The 12,097-nt window shown below is 48.7% G+C and overlaps 2 long non-coding RNA genes across 3 annotated transcripts in view; one reads left to right on the forward strand and one right to left on the reverse strand.

The window, feature by feature from the left end:
• Positions 1 to 221: 221 nt before the first annotated feature.
• Positions 222 to 12,097, forward strand: part of LOC103789410 (uncharacterized) — a 33,506-nt gene continuing 21,630 nt past the window's right edge. For both annotated transcript variants that reach the window (XR_008478102.2, XR_008478103.2), the window contains exon 1: positions 222 to 281. This is a non-coding gene — a long non-coding RNA (uncharacterized LOC103789410). The remainder of the gene's footprint in view (positions 282 to 12,097) is intronic.
• On the reverse strand, positions 2,263 to 3,560 carry LOC144580544 (uncharacterized). The gene is made up of 2 exons (XR_013530190.1): positions 2,756 to 3,560; positions 2,263 to 2,596 (listed from the first exon to the last, which is right to left on the reverse strand). It is a non-coding gene; the product is annotated as an uncharacterized LOC144580544 (long non-coding RNA).

A 12,097-nucleotide genomic window follows, 5' to 3' on the forward strand; every position in this document is an offset into this window, starting at 1 on the left:
GCGCTGGCCTGCGGGGGGGAGGGAGTCCCGCGGCGGGATTTGGGGGGAGGGCGTCCAGTTTCGTGAGTGTTTCTTCGTTTCTTTAAGAGCTACCAGAAAGCAGCCCACCCCCACCCCCATAAAAAAAAAAATAAGCGAGTGGGGAAGAGCCAGCCCCACGCCGGTCCGCCTCCCGCCCACGGTTCGGCCTCCCTCCCTCCTGGCTCGGCGCTCCTCCGCCCGAGTTCTCCATCCCCTGGATCCCGGGCTCGCGGGGGCGCGGAGAAGAGGATCCAGGAAAGGTTTGGGAACCTGATGGGTTTGTCGTGGGGGAAGGGGCAGCTCTCCCGCCACCCCATCCTCTCCCCGCCAGGGGCCCTGATCCTCCAGCCTCTGGCTTGCTCCCTGGCTCCCTTTCTCTACCTCGGACATTCCCAGGACAATTAGGGCTGAAGTTTTCGGGAGAAGCGGCCCCGAGCCCGTGGGATAAGGGGGCGGCCCGGCTCCGCCCAGGACCCCTCTGGACCTCCCCCCCGGCTGCCCGGGTTGGCTGCAGGGCGCGTCACTCCGCGGGGAGGCGGCGGCAGCGGTGGCGCCGCAGAGCCCCGGGCGGGCTGAGAGCCGGGACCCGCTAGAGCTCCGAGTTCAGCTTCGGCCGGGGGGAGGGGCGGGGCTGCCGCACACCCTGGGCGCCGCAGCCCGCCCGGGCCTGGGGAGGCACGGCCTTGCCGGACCGGGCCCCGGATTGGGCCAGTCCCCGGGACTCCTGGGCACCCCTCCCTGGGAGGGGGCCGCGCCCCAGCTGTCGGGGACCAGTTGGCGGCGCCGAACCGGGAAGCGGCGGGGAGGTGGAGGCTCCGTCAGCTGCTTCCTAGCGGCGCGGAAGCTCGCCTCCACTTTTCGGGCACTTGCCGAGAGCGGCGCCCAAACTTTTTGCTCTATCACTATCTCCCCACGCTGAGATGCAGCCTCCCTACCCGCACCCCAGAGCCCAGAGCCGGGAGCCCGATCCCTCTGCCGGGCTCAGGCGCCCGCGAACCTGAGACTCGGTCCGCGGCTCAGCCTAGCTCTTTCCCCTCGCGCCTCGGGGTCTCCTCTCTCCAAGGTTCCCGAAGTCTTTCGCCCCAATGACTAAACTAAACTAAACTTCGACTGAGTAATGGGGGAGGAGGGGAGTGCAGATACACAATCCCTGCCCTATCTCGCGATCAGGAAAGGATAGGGCTCATAAGGACGCCCCAATTCACGAGCGCCCGTGAGTCTGGTCGGTTCGCGCGAAGTGGGCACCGGTCTCCCGAGCCAGACTTCGGGTACTCTGGATCCATACTGCGCTCCTCTAAAGGACCCTTCCCTTTCTCTTAGCTTTTAAAATCTTTTCTTTTCTTTTTTCTTTCTTTCTTTTTCTTTCTTTTCTTTCTTGATAAACATGTTTTTTTGTGCGGGTGAATGTTTTTGTTTTTCATCTGCTGACTTGATTTTTTTCTTGGTATAACTTCTTCTTTCTCCCTGCCTGTCGGTTTTCCACCTTTTCTCTTATTTTCTTCTCTTCTGCCCTCACTCTCTCCCTAACACACACACACACACACCCTCTCGGCCTCGCTCTCCCTTTCTCCCCAGGTCCTAATGGGTACAGTAGATTTTGATAAAAAGACAAACGAAGCTATCAGTGGGGCTGATGTTGAAGAATGAAGATAATAATGTTTCCATAGGTGGTGCTTCAAATGCCATTATTTCTCACTGAATATTTAAAGAGATCCCTCGGCAAAGATGGATCTGCACACTCCTGGGGTGCGAGCGGCTCGCTTCTTCCAGGCCCCCGGGAACGTGTACGGGAGCACGTGCAAATCCCGCACCCGCCCCCCCATCCCACAAACAGGGATTCTCGCACACCCACCAACCCACACTCTCCCAGGTACACAAACGCATCTGTGCACTTGCACACTCCTTTCCCAGAATGTGCCCGTGTTTGGAGTCGCCCGCATCCTTCTCTAACAAACTTGACTTCTTCAAAGTAGGGGCCTCCCAGACACCGCATGCGGCCCGGAACCTAGCGGAGCGGGCGGTCCCGCACAGCTTTTCTCCTGGTGCGCGTCGCGTGCGCAGCAGGAAGCTCCCGGGAATAGCTTCACACGTGTTTGTTACTTGCGCCACGTGTGATTTAAGACTAAGGGGGGGCAACTTTCCCTGCCCCCCAAAACACTGCAACAAATAACGAAACCAAATGAACACGTAAAAGCAGCTTCGCGGTGCTTAATTAAAAATGGGCGAGGAGAGACGAATAAATTTGGGGGATCCAAACTTTAATAACTTTTTTCGTTCTTTTGCGTCCTCGACGGCATAAAGACCGGCGTTTCTCTCCGCGTTCGGCGTACCCCGCTAATTTCTTGTTTGTTTTCTTTCTCTCCATGGCCCGGGGTGAGGAGGTGGGAGGTGGAGGAGGGGGATGGGAGGAGGGGGATGGTCGGAATGGCGGGGAGAGGAGAATTGGTCTTTATTGTTGATGGCAATACATCAATTACGGGCCATTGTCTCGGTCCCAAGTTCCGTGGCTCGCTGGTGCGGGCGCCGCAGTGTCAGGGCGCTGGCGAGGCTCCGCGTGCCGCGATGCAAAGAAATACTTAAATCAATAAAAACGGAGATAGAGTGGGGGTTAATTTTTATTTTTGTGCAGGTCGAAAGTAGGCAGCGAGCGGGAGTGAGGTGCCACTACCGGAGTCCCTCCACACGCCCTGCTCACCCCAGAGACCTGCGCGGTTTACGTGAGGTCGCGCCTTACCAGCCCTGGGTGTGGGGGAGGACGACAACTGGGGGAATCCGGATGGCGAAATTCGGACTTGCAGGTTCCTCGAGAGGGCCTGGTACTTAGGGGCTGATCAGCAATAGCGAATGGGGATAGCCCGAAGAGAGGCGGCAGCTGCGCCGGGGTCGCGACCTCGTGGGCCGAAAGGAACCGCACCCGGGGGAGGCGCTTGACGAGTTTTGCAAACTCTCATCTTGGGGGATTGACGCTTTTTCCTACTAATCCGTCCCCTCAGTTTTCCCGAGTCCCGGACTGTCCTTGATGAGTTGGCGGGGCCGAAGGTCTGTGCCCCAAGGCCGCAGGCCACAACTGGGGTCCCATCCACGGGGTTTCCAGGCTTCTTCGCTCAACAGCTGGTCCTACGAAGGGGGAACGGGACGGGGGTGGGGGGAGTCGAGGCTCTCCATTCTGAGGCCTGGTTCTTTTACCCGCAAAAGTATCTTATTCTGGCCCGATCTGACCTCGGGTCTGGGATGGGGCCTGGGATGAGGCCTTGCCTGGGCTTCAGACCCTCTTTTCCGTTCCCTTAGTGTTACTTGGCCACCCTACCCCAGACATGGAGGACGCCCCACAGCGCGCTGCCTGCACCCCAGCTTCTTCAGTCCCCCGCTCAAGGCACGGCTGGCCCCCGGCCGAGGCTAGGAGGGCAGTAGTGGAGGTTTCGTTTTCTTCAGCCAAGCAAAAAGCGGCGAAAAGGCGGCAGAGGCGCCCCGGGGGCGGGGGAGGAGGCGCATCGATGGTATCAACATTATTGATGGGGAAACGTTCGGGGCCGGAGCCCGGAGATCAGGTTCCCAGTCCCTCCCCTGCCTGGAGGTGGGTGGGACAGAGAGGGTGGTGAGCTGTGTGTGTGCGTGCGTGTGTGCGTGTGTGTGTGTGCGTGTGTATGTGTGTGCGTGTGTATGTGTGTGTGTGGGGGGGGCTCCTGAATACACCCGCATTAACCACCTGGGGTTTATTTGTATTTTCCTTGTCTGAAAGTTTGCGGTACAGAGGAAAGAGAAGGAAGGGTTGAGGTTGCTAGTACCCTCTAACCCTTACGGCTCTTTCCTAGGATTGAGATTGGGCTTTGGGGTAAGGTCTGGTGGGGGTGCGGGGAGAGAGGGAAAAATGACATAAAACAAATATCAAGTTTGGAAAGCTCTCCATAGATGCGGTTATTTTTCCAAACCCCGGGACTTCGCTTCCCCGGGAGTTTCAGAAACTCCTTTCTTACTGAACTGCTGTCACTCAAATCCTAAACTCTCTTCGGACACTGGAGCACCTTCGAACCCGAGGTCTGGAGCAGGCTCCAGTGGGTATCCCGCCCTTGCCGAGTCTATGCTGTGCACCCTCGGCGCACTCCCTCTCCAGCACTTCAGTCCCAGTGTCAAAACGCGCGTTTTGCGGGGGACTCTCGCCGCCCACCACCAAGGGCTATCTCCAGACCGGCGCCGGGTGCAGCCCAGTGACCCGGCGCCCCGGCGCCGGCTCCAGCAGAAAACTCAGGGGTGGTAAGCGGAGGGCGGGCTTGGTAACCACCTCACGCGCCCCAGCCAAGGGTCCGGTACTGTCTGCCAGCGGCAAAGTTAGTCTTTCTTTGCTTGAAGGGCCATTCCTACACCGGTATACAGAAACCGACTTAGCTAGCGACTGCAAGTGCTTGTGATTTTGACTTTCTGTCCACATTTGAGCGGCATGCACTTAAATTCACTGCGCCCCGCATGCAACAGTGCCTCACCAAGGGGGCCTCTGGGTATGAAATTCCTCCCAATGGAAAGGTCCAGACATAGAGAAAGTGGAAAAGGCTAATCGAATTTATAAAAGGAAAACCTTTGCTTCCCTTTGGTTAAATCCCTTTGCGGTTTTCTGAGCGTGAAAAAAAAAAAAAATCATCACCGTGCAATAGAGTGTAGCTAATTCTTGGAACCTAGTAGTGGTATGTTCAGGAAGCCCAGCAGAGCGCACAGATTCCCATCTGCCAGCTCAAATAGAACCTTAGTTAGGATCCAGCGAATAGTGGTTAGTTCCTGTGTCTTCTGTTGGGAATAGGTGTGAGATCTGTGAAGTCTTGTTCTGAGAAAGCATGGATTTGGAAGAGACTGGTAGTCTGCCAGGAAGCGCATTTCACTGGTAAATGAGATCCCCCAAACGACCTCCTTATGACACTCCTGGATGAACTAACTTAGCACATCTCTTGTAACAAAGTTTTATTGAAAATAAAATTACACTGCCACTTTTTCAGCACAACTTTCATTGTTAAAGAACATAGAAAAAAATTCTCAGAGATGTACATCTTGGTTTTGCAAAAAAGTTGTGCGCAGTGAACCCTTGCTAGTGAATGGCTTCTCTTCCTCAGTTTTCATGGAGGAAAAAGCATCTTTTGGTTTCTGTTTGGTGGAAATGAAATGGCAAGGTCTGGTTTCAGAACTGTGCTGGGGTACTGACACTTGGCTGTGAGCAAGATCTGCCTGACCCTCACATTATTTGTAATTTACAAACCCCACAAGTCTCAGTTGAGCTATGACTTTCACAGGGAATATTTCTCAGGGTTTCTTGCTGCTGACTTTTGAGCAAAGATCTTCTTTGGTTTTTCCCTGATGCAGGGAGGGTTTCTTGGGGCTGCAGTTTGAATCGCAGTTGTAGCTTTACTCTGTCCACACAGTGAACTTAAATTCATCAATCCTGTGCAACCTTTTCAGTGCAAACCCACATTCTTTTCAGCTCCATATGTGTGGTCAGTAAGGCAGGGGTAAAAAAAAGGGTAGGGGAATACTGACTTTTCTCTCCCTTCCCCCTTTCCCAGATTGACTAAACTTTCTTAATTATTACACTATAATTTATTTCTTTCAATTTTCATCTTTGTCTCTGGAGCCACATTAATAACACTGTTCTCTCCAACCAAACATCCAGTTTAACATGGAGTTTTACACTTAAGAGACCATTTCCCAGCTCCAAACCCATGTCTCCCTGTTTCCTTGCACCTTCTCAAAACAGAAGCAATTATCCCTGAAGCCATAATCCTAAACCCACACATTAATGTTAGCAACTAGCTCCGATCTTTTCTTCCTCTTCATGTTTATAAATTCTCCTTCTGTCCTGGTTTCCACTCTTTCATCCTGGGTTTCCCCACGTCCCCAAAACTCTTGGACCATGTTTTGTAGTAATTCCAATCCTCAAGGCTGTAATGCAGGTAACTTTCATGGAGAACTGGGCCCAGGTCTTGCTACAAAGTCCTTTGCTCAGGCTGTAATGGATGCCTGGGAACTAAATGGGGAAGATGCCAGCATGTTTCTCTTTCCCCAACCAAAGCAAAATGATTTCAAGGGAATCAGGGTGCTGCCCACATTTTCCAGGTTTGTTTCTGTTTTTCTGTTTCTTTCCTGGGCCCCACAGCACCTCCATATTGGGAGAACAGTGCTACCCAACCCAGTGCCTATTGACTCCACCCCCGGTCAATCTCTCCTCTATGGATTTCACATATTTGCAGTGGACTCGCTTCAATCACAGGTAGTACTTGAGAGTTGAGTGTGCAGATTCACAGTCAGGTTATTTGGGTGCACATCATGGCTCTACCATTTAACACTGGCCAGGGAACACAGCCCTAGGCTTGCCTTTGTGGAGCGGGGAGCCTTGATCTAATTAAGATTGCTGCTTTCGGAGGCCAAGTGGGGTGGATCACAAGGTCAGGAGATTGAGACCATCCTGGCTAACATGGTGAAACTCCGTCTTTATTGAAAATACAAAAAATTAGCCAAGCATGGTGACATGTGTCTGTAGTTGGGGTACTCGGGAGGCTGAGGCAGGAGAATCACTTGAATCCGGGAAGTGGAGGTTGCGGTGAGCTGAGATCATACCACTGCACTTCAGCCTGGGGGACAGAGCAAGACTCTCTCTCAAAAAAAAAAAGAAAAGAAAAGAAAAGAAATTAAGATTACTACCCTCCTCTTTCTGCTTCATAAAATGTAGCTAAGGGAGAAGCATACCTCCTCCCAGCAGTGTGACCTCTATATGGCTCCAACAGCTTCTTGGTCAGTTAAATGAAGGTAATAATCATATGTATTTCATAGAGTTCTGGAGGGTTAAAAGAGTTAATATGTATGAAGAAGTTAGAATAGTGGCTGGCATATAATTAGCACACTATAGGTGTGAACTATTAGTGTGATTACTTCCCAAGGTGGTTTTCAGAATCAAATGATATCCTATGGTTAAAATATCATTCTGTATTCGCCCATCCATCGATGCATCCATTTATTCATTCACTTCTCAGAGGTGCATGTTAGGCATGGGATATCTTTTCCTCGCTTACAGGCAATTAATCAATCATTATTTCCTGAGAGCATGTTATTGCCTGGCTCAGTGTTGGGGGTGAAGGGAACATTGTAGTGGAAAGAATAAAAGCACTGCTTAATCTCAGGTAATTTCTAAGATTCAAACGGGAGGTTCTAGCTAGTAAAGAAATTTGAGACTAGAGCAAGTTGTGCATGAGCCAAAGCCTCGCTGTGCCTGTGGGTTGCTTGGGTCAGGGACAGACCATCTTCATGCTTCTAGAAGGTTTAGAAGCACTGTAAGTGGCCTTTGGCTCGGATGTCAGCCTGTATTCACTTGGCTGTTTTATTTGGTTCACTTTTTAAAAAATAGTGTAGTTCTCTGAATTGTGCAAAAAACAGGTGCCATTTTTTTGTGTGTAGGAGGGCCTATAAGGTGTGAGTCACTTAGAGTCTCATAGGCCTCACTTTTCTGGCAATTTTACTTCCTTTTTTGTCAGATTGTAAAAATTAGTCATGTTTATTACAATAGCACAATCTGTAGCCAAATCGAAGAGTTGGGATGGGAACTCCTCCCACCAGCCTGTCCTGCTCTTAGAGGTGTGTCTCCTGGGTCTGCATTCAGACCCTGCAATAGCTGCTTCATGAACGAACTCATTATTGGTGTGATGACCATGTTGTGACCGAATGTGATTTAACATTTGCAGGCAAAAGGCACAGTGCTCTTGTGAAACCCCCTCTCTCATGCTTTCAGATTAAAACATGCTTTATGGTTACAATCTGGAGAAGGAATGAAAATCTGAGCAAAAATACCTGTTACCAGTGGAGTTGTGTAAAACAAGAGAGACAGTAGCATCTCGTTTTTGATGTAATCACGGCTTCCCTGGGAAGCATCTGATAGCGAATGTAGTTTAAGACATTTGCAGATGTCCCAGCAAGTGGACGGTGAGGTTTCTTTTCTTCCTGATGTTGGGGTAGCAGACTCGATGTAATCTGCCTCTTCATGTTCTTCTCCTCAAAAATAGTGCTTGGGAGCCCTTGGGGCTTTATTTAGAGGCTCATGAGAGCTTAGCAGTATGTAAATCATGTGTGAGTGTCCTTCAGAGTCCCTGGTGGTCACAATCAGAGGGATTTAAACATGATTTAGCATTTCAGATGATTTGTAGGCGCGTGGGAGCCAGCCATTGTGGTGGGGATCACCAAGGCTGACTTGCTCACTATCACATTAAATAGGTTTTTATGTCACGCCTGCTGGGTTTGGTCCAGGCCCCTGCGCCAATCCATGAGGAAGCCCATGTTGGTGGGTGGCCTTCCAGATGTCTTTACTCTGTTAGGGAGTTCTGAGATTTTACAAAAGAAACTATTTTATAACTTTAAAAACTCTAGTTCAATCTATATGCTCTTTCACCTTTTCATGCATTCATTCATTTATTCTCTTATACTTTCACGTAACCAATATTTATTGAGCACCTACTTTATAGCAGCCCATATTGTAGGGATCTAGGATATAATGGCGATCTTGGAAGGCCTCTGAGGAAGTGACCAGAGCATTGAGTTGTGAATCATGAGAAGATATGAACTAAGCCAAGATTTGGGAAACATTCCAGACCAAGAACAGGGCAAGTGCCAAGATCCTGAGGTGGGAATGAGGGCAGAGAAGGGAGCTCCTTTTTTGTTTTCCTTTTTCCTCCTTCTTCTTTATTATTATACTTTCAGGAGAATTAAAAAAGTTGAATTTCCTTTCAAAACTGGCTTTTCCAATTGCATGGAAAACAGTTCCATATAGTGGAATACTACTCAGCCATATAAAAGGAATGAAGTACTGATACTTGCAATGATGTTGATAAATCTCAAAAGTATTATGCTTAGTAACAAAAGCCAGTAATAAAAGAGTACACATAGTGTAATTCCATTTATGTAGAATTCCTTGAAAATGCAAATGGAGTGGAGGGGGAGGCAGCGAGAGATTGTCAAGGGGCACAGGGAAATTTTGCAGGGTAATAGAAATGGTTGTTGTCTTGATCATATTCATGATTTTACAGTTATATACCTATTTTAAAACCAATCAAGCCTGGTATGGCGGCTCATGCCTATAATCCCAGCACTTTGGGAAGCCAAGGCATGCAGATTGCTTGAGTCCAGGAGTTTGAGACCAGCCTGGGCAACATAGTGAGACCCTGTCTCTACAAAAAATTTAAAATTAGCCAAGCAGGGTAGCATGACCCTTTAGTCCCAGCTACTTGGGTGCCTGAGGTGGGAGGATTGCCTGAGTTCAGGAGGCAGAGGAACTGATCAAATTGTATGTTTGACATAGGTGCTGTTCAATGTATTTCTACTATATCTTGATAAAATTGAGAAGTTAATTTTCTCATTTCCCAAACTGTTTGGAAATGATTATTGTACATAAAGAATTTAAAGGAAAGGAAAATTGCCAGTGTCATATTAAAGCGCTTGAACCCCAAAAGTTCTCTGGGGCCTGGTTGCGTTTCATCTGGGAACAAGGCTAGGGTGGGGACAGGATGGGGCTGGCACTGAGATACCTACATTGACTCTGGAGAGAGCATTAAGTTTTCCTTGTCTTTCTGAGTGGTAGTCACTCTTTCTATTCTTCCTGAAGGCGAAAAGACCTTTGGCTGTCAGGTACTAATCTAACTCACAATTAGATGTCCTGTGTGTGGTAAGAGTGAAGGCCATAGCCTCCAGTGGCAGATATGTCCAGGGGGAATTCAAGGTCTGAAGCTGAAACATAGTGACTCAGAACCCCCAAACTGATGTAGTTCACCACTGAATGATTCTTTTGGTATGCTATGGACCAGTTGGTTTTCTTTTATTTTCTCCAATTTATCATGGACCAATATTTTCGGGAATACATTAGAAATATATTACTAGAAAAAAAATGAAATAGAAAACAGGGCCAAAGAAAACATGAGTCCAAAATTGTATGATGGATCTTAGCAACCACGAAATTGTTCTGGCAAGGTGCCGAAGTAAGTTTTCAATCCTTACTTTCAGTTTCTGTAGTTACGGTGTTGCAGATGGATTACAAACTCATGGATCACACTGGTCCGAGGACCAGAGTTTGAGTAGCCCTGTAATAGTCCAGAACCTCACAGCCATTGTACCCACCGGGTAGGTAGTTAGATAATGTTTTCCCTTAATGTTCAGGGTGGCTGAGTACGACGGGGCAGCCAGAGTCCCCCAGGGCCAATTGCTTTGAGTCATAGGAGCTTCTAGCTTTCATCACAGTGAACCACACAAATGTTAACACTTGTCTATGTAGAAAAGGGTTAGAAAGCACCAGAGACCAGTGGGTTTTACATTTGAGTGAGCAGAACAATTAAAAAGATGGGTAGGGGGAACTTGGTTAAAAAAAAAAGCATGTTTCTGAACTGCAGCCTCCAAGAGTCTAATCCAGGCATCTGCATTTTCATCGATACCCTAGTTAAACCACAGTTGACTCCAATGGGTGTGTTTCAAGGGCTCTATTTTCAGAAGGACTTATGTAGGCATAGTGGAGATAGGTCAGCGGTGGGGATTTTCTAAACGTATACATTTATTTCTCTCTACAAGTTACGTTTAAGATCAGGAATTAAGCTGAGGGTTGCTTCTGTCAGTGTTCTTAGCTTCAGCAACAGAAACTGGTTAATTTAAGCAGAGAGAGGCGGGATGCATTGGCTCTTGCTGGTAATCCCAGCAGTTTAGGAAGGCAAGATGGGAGGATTGCTTGAGGCCAGGAGTTCAAGACTGGCCTGGGCAACATAGTGAAACTGCATCTGTACAAAAAAATAAAAATAAAAATAAAAAAAGTAGCTGGGTGTGGTGGTGCATTTGAATGAGGCCCTGCCTCCTTCACACTCCCTGCTCATCTCAGCCACATGTGTTGGAGAGTTGCTAGGGAGACTCATCAGGTGCCATCTGCCCTCAGCAGACCCCTGGGATGTTTTCAGAAAAAAAGGAAGTGAGAAGGTATTGGCCTTCTATTGCACACTTTCCAGGACTCCCCCTGAGCACACTATATCCATTAGCTCAACATATTCCCCAAGAACTCTGTCAAATGTTTCTGTTTTTCCCATTTTACAGATGAGAAAACTGAGACTCATGAGCAATTTCCCTGAAATCATGAAGCCGTGGAGTGGCTTGATGCCTAAAATCAGGTCTCATGACATTTTTATTAGTAAACAAAACTACATGATAACAAAAAAGGCTTCAAGTTTTAGGAAACCCAAGTGCAGAAAGATCTGGGGTAAGACTTTGGAGTTCCCAGCAGCAACCTGATCTGGGTCCCTGTTTTGATTTCAGATGTTAGAAAGATACAGTATGAGGGTGCAGACTCATTAAAATCTCAGGAGCTGCAGTTACTTTGTATTTTTTTTATGGGTGGCCCTTAAATGCCTTTAATTTAGAACTGATGAAACTGATGGAGAGCTTAGAGCAAAGCTAACCCTACCCCAGCGGTCTTTGAACCTCTGATTCTGAATGAGTTTATGACTGATGCCAGCCGCCAGTCTGTGTGACCGCTATCCCTCAATCCTGCTTTCAGTATGATTCAGTAGTTAGGATATTCAGGAACCTCTGTATCTTCTTTTTGCCCCAATGAGTGTGGTTGAAAATTAGTATGAATGTAGGGAAAAGAGGCAGGATTTGGGAAAAGAATGTCTCAGTTAAAACTTGGATTCTGTTTATTAACAGCAAGATGTGGCCCAAGTTTCTTAATAGGGTAGAGCTTCATTTTCCTCCTATGTTGTAAACCGAGTGACTTTATCTGGGTAGTCGCCAGCTTGGGGGGTGGCCAGGGGCCACCAGACTGTCAGCTCCACATGGGCAGGGCACGTGGTAGGCATTCGAGAAATATTTATTGAATGGGTGAATCCAGAGTGAAGGGATGCTACAGTCCCTCTGTGCACAGTCTAACATGCTGACAGATGCTAGCAGCCTTGAACTGTTACCACAGAGCAGCATCTCAGACTTTAATGCATTCGCAGATAACCTGGGAACTTGTTAGAATGAGGATTCTGTATTGGAAGGTCAAGGGCGGGGCCCGAGATTCTGAATTCCTTAATGAGCTCCAGGG

The sequence above is a fragment of the Callithrix jacchus genome, chromosome 20 (assembly GCF_049354715.1).
Source record: "Callithrix jacchus isolate 240 chromosome 20, calJac240_pri, whole genome shotgun sequence".
In the NCBI taxonomy this organism is placed as follows: Eukaryota; Metazoa; Chordata; class Mammalia; order Primates; family Cebidae; genus Callithrix; species Callithrix jacchus.